The following is a 4,618-nucleotide window of genomic DNA, read 5'->3' as shown; positions in this document are numbered from 1 at the left end:
GGGTTCAAGTGATTCTCCTGTCTCAGCCTCATGAGTAGCTGGGATTACTGGTGTGTTCCACCACACCCAGCTAATTTTTGTATTTTTAGTAGAGGTAGGGTTTCACCGTGTTAGCCAGGCTGGTCTTGAACTCCTAACCTCAAGTGATCCGCTTGCCTCAGCCTCTCAAAGTTCTGGGATGACAGGCATGAGCTACCGTACCGTACCGGACCTTCAACAACATTTTTAATGGCATATTACTGCATTGACCAAAGACCATGGATATTTCATAATTTATTTAGATAATTTTCTACTATTACAGATTTAGGTAATCTTTAACTTTTTAGTATTATGAATGGCTCAGTAGTAAACAACTTTATAGCTAAATCTTTGTGTACATTTGAATATTTTCCTACTACACATATATAATTTTTTAATCGAAGGGTATCAACATTTTCAAGGCTCTTTTGATTCTGTTGCTAAATTGCCGTCCAGGAATGTTTTACTAATTTCCAGGCCCCCTAGCAGCATAGAAAAGTGCCCATTTCCCTGAACCTTCATCAGCACTGGTTAGTATCATCTGTAAAAATCTGTGCTGATTTGATAGTTGAAAAAGGGTACCTTCTTTTTCCAGTTTGTATTTCTTTGAGTACTGAGATTTGGTAGTTTTTCCACATGATCTCAGTTGCATTTATATTTCTTTTCTTGGTGCAAGATCATTGGACATAAAGCTAATTATGCCACTTGACTAGTTTCTAAACCTCCAATGTTCCTGAAACGACTCAGCACTTTAGAGTGATTTGCAAAGCTCTTTACTTATCTTGGCCCCAACAGAGTTTTCAGCCTCAGGTTCAACTGCTCATTTTTACACATTGTGTAACTCCATCATCTGGGGAGACAGCATGCGCTTTTACATGTTTTTGTTCTTGGCATTGGCATTTTCAGATTGCGCTTCACTCCCTGAGGTCACAGTTTAAAGTGTGAGCCATGAAGTCAGAAAGACTTGAGTATAAATTCTGGCGTAGATACTCAGTAGTTATGTGGGCAGTAAATCTTAGTTTTCTCATTTGTCTTTGGGAATAATAGTGTCCTCTAGGGTGATTGTAAGGATTAAATGAGATAATGTATGCAAAACATTTAACAAAGTTCATAGAACATATTTAATTAATATCAGCAATTTTTATTACTATTACTATCTTCTAGGATTGCAGAGATATTACCTCCCCTGTGACACTTTTGGTGACTTTAGCCTTCTCTTCTTTTGCTGCTACACCATGTTTCAGAGATTTTTATACATTAATTTATTTAGCTGCCTTTCCTTCCGGAATGTGAGCTACTCAAAGAAAAGAGCTGTGACTTGGTCAATTTTGGGCTCCTGAGCATCTGGCAAGTGCCTGCCCTGTAGTAGGTGTACCATTGACTGAAGGATGTTTTCTACAAATCTTTAAAGATAAAGAGAATCATAAATATGATGAAGGTCCTTAATTTAAAGGAAATAGCCAAATAAATTGAAATGAATTTGTAGTGGGGGACAGTGGTGGTTATATTTAGGACTTTAAGAAAGCGAAACTTCACAAATTTGTATCAAAATTTGTAACAAATTTGTATCTGTTTCTCACATATTCATCTCTTATTATTCAAACATCAAACAATTTTAAGTTCAGAATATCTAACAGTTACTTTATAGAGTAAATTTCATTTTTGAAGTGTGAATCAAGGGTAAGTTTTGAGATTAACTGAAGAAAGTCATTTTTGACCTTATATATTCCTTCTCTATTATTTGTTTTAATAGAACCTATGTGCAGACACATTAGAAAAGGATTGGAACAAGGTAACTTGAAAAAGGCTTTAGTGAATGTGGAATGGAATATTTGCCAAGACTGTAAGACTGACAATAAAGTGAAAGATAAAGCTGAAGAAGAAACAGAAGAAAAGCCTTCAGTTTGGTTATGTCTTAAATGTGGCCATCAGGTATGCTTACTTTTAAGATCAATATGAGATTTTAGAAAATTCTTTGAACTTACTTTAGAAAGTATTACTTGAAAGTACAGTATGGATAAAAGGATACTAGTAACATAGATTGTGTTCTCTGGGGAACCAGTTCTGAGTCTGAAGTGTGTGTATAGGTGGTGGAGTGTTCTCTGGTACCACACCAATGAAAGTAAGGGAAGCAAGATTAAGCACAGGGAGAAGTTGAATGAAGAGGCAGTGGCAGTGGGGTCTCAGCCAATCCCACAGTGATCTCTGCCTGAATTGAGGCAAGGAGCTAGACCTTTCTATCTGTGTATAGACCAATCACTGGATGTGGCCTGTCCCTAGAGCAGGAAGTAACCTTGGGCAAGGCAGCTCCCTTTTGTTGAGACCGATTCCTGGGGATGGATGGACTAGACTGTGAGCTCTCAGCCGGCCACATTCTCAGCACCTGGGGGAATGAGTAGTACCTTGATCTTTGGGAGTGAGGGCATGTCTGGCTGGCACATCACAGTGTCTGCTCTACCAGCTCACAGTTACTACCGTGGTACTAAAGTCAGGGCCTCTCAGTTACCCTTAGTGGTGGCAAGTTAAGCTTATATATTAGGAAATTGGGCTACTAGGCAGTAGTCATGAAGTCATGAGGCTTCAAGATGAGGCAGATAGCCTGTTTTTTGTTTTTGAGATGGGGTCTTACTCTGTCACCCAGGCTGGAGTGCAGTGGTGCAATCTTGGCTCATGGCAGCCTCTGCCTCCCAGGTTCAAGCAGCTTTCCTGCCTCAGTCTCCAAGTGGCTGGAATTACAGGTGTGTGCCACCACGCCCGGCTGATTTTTGTATTTTTAGTAGAGACGGGGTTTTGCCATGTTGGCCAGGCCGGTCTCAAACTCCTGATTTCAAGTGATCCACTAACCTTGGCTCGCTCAAAGTGCTAGGAATACAGGCGTGAGCCACTGTGCCCAGTTAGGATTTTTTTTTTTTTCATTATATGTTTTCAAGTTGAAAATCTTACTGAGGTTGTTATAGATCCATGTGCAGATCTAATAAAGAATACAGAGAAACCCCTACACATTTTGCTCAGATGGTAACATTTTACAAAATGAGTAAAATGTCACAACCAGGATATTGAGATTGATACAACACACCAATCTCAATCAGATCTCCTGAGTTTGACTTCTCTTTTGTGCATGTGTATGTGTACATGTGTATTACATTCTGTACGCTTTTGTCACCTGTGTAGATTATGCACCACCACAGTCATGATACTAAATAGTTGAACATCACAGGGATCGCTCATACCCACCTCCCTACTGCCACCACTTTCTCCAGCCCCTGGCAACCACCATTCTATTCTGTATTTCTAAATTTAGTCACTTCATCAGAAAGGTTATGTAAATGGAGTCATACAGTGTGCAACATTTTGGGATTGGCTTTTTCTTTTTTCAAGACAAGGCCTCACTCTCTCACCCAGGCTGGAGTTCAGTGATAAAATCATGGCTCACGGCAGCCTTCACCTCCCAGGCTCAAGTGATCCTCCCACCTCAGCCTCCCAAGTAGCAGGGACTACACCTGCATGCCGCTACTCGTGGCTAATTTTTGTAGTTTTTGTAGAGATGTGGTTTCGGTATACTGCCCAGGTTGGTCTTAAACTCCTGGACTCAAGTGATCCGCCCACCTGGGCCTCCCAAAGTGCTAAGATGATAGGTGTGAGCCACAATGCCCAGCCAGGATTGGCTTTTTCACTCAGCATAATCACCTGAAGATTTATCAAAGCTGTGTGTATCAAGTTTGTTCTTTTTTTAATCACTGAGTGTATTTTATGGTATTTATGTACCACAGCTTGTTTTTACTGTTTACCTGTCGAATGGCAACATCTGGGCTGATCTCATTTTTTGGTGTTTAAATAAAGTCGCTATTAACATTTGTGTACAGGTTTTTGTGTGAACTTAGATTTCATTTCTCTAGGAGAAATGTCCAAGAGTGCACTTGCTGGGTCCTATGGCAATTTAATGTTTAGTTTTTTAAGAAACTGCCAAACTATTTTTTCACAGTGACTCTACTTTTTATATTCTTACTAGCAGTGTATGAATGATTCACTTTTTCTTCATTTTCTTCATTTTTGCCAGCAATTACAGTTGTCACAGTTTTTTATTTTAGCCATTGTGAGAGTTATATACTGGTATCTCATTGTGGTCAGTTAAAAAAATCTGTATGTTAGGAAAGAATGTTGTTTACTTGTATTTGAAAGGTTTAATTGTAACCTTTTAAATACATATGGTGAGTATGAATATACTTTGCTATTTCGATTTTTCGGAATATATTTTGTGTTACAAATTTTACTTGCTACCTTTTTAATTCATAAGAGTAAGACAAGTCAGTATTAACTTTTTTCCCGTGAGATACTTTTGGCACTGTAAGCTAATGATTCTTAACTGTTGTCTCAAGTCAACTGTATGTTTCAGATGATCTCAAATGATGTCGTAATTTTCAAAAATAATATCAAATGTTAATTCATTTATTTTGGAATTAAATGTTGAGTGGGATAAATTAAGCCAATAGTGTTTGGTATCATAGTTCAGGAATTAGAGACTACCAATGTATATTCCTTCTCCAAAGTATATATCTAGCTGCAGTAGAAACAGGACCGGTTGTTGTACTGTGGTCCAAAA

General features: G+C 38.6%; 1 protein-coding gene across 2 annotated transcripts in view; it reads left to right on the top strand.

The window, feature by feature from the left end:
* Positions 1–4,618, top strand: part of USP16 (ubiquitin specific peptidase 16) — a 33,924-nt gene that overhangs the window by 1,455 nt on the left and 27,851 nt on the right. The window lies entirely within an intron of this gene.

The sequence above is a fragment of the Colobus angolensis genome, unplaced genomic scaffold, assembly GCF_000951035.1.
Source record: "Colobus angolensis palliatus isolate OR3802 unplaced genomic scaffold, Cang.pa_1.0 Scaffold69, whole genome shotgun sequence".
Classification (NCBI taxonomy): Eukaryota; Metazoa; Chordata; class Mammalia; order Primates; family Cercopithecidae; genus Colobus; species Colobus angolensis.
This window is presented reverse-complemented; position numbering and strand designations above follow the sequence as displayed.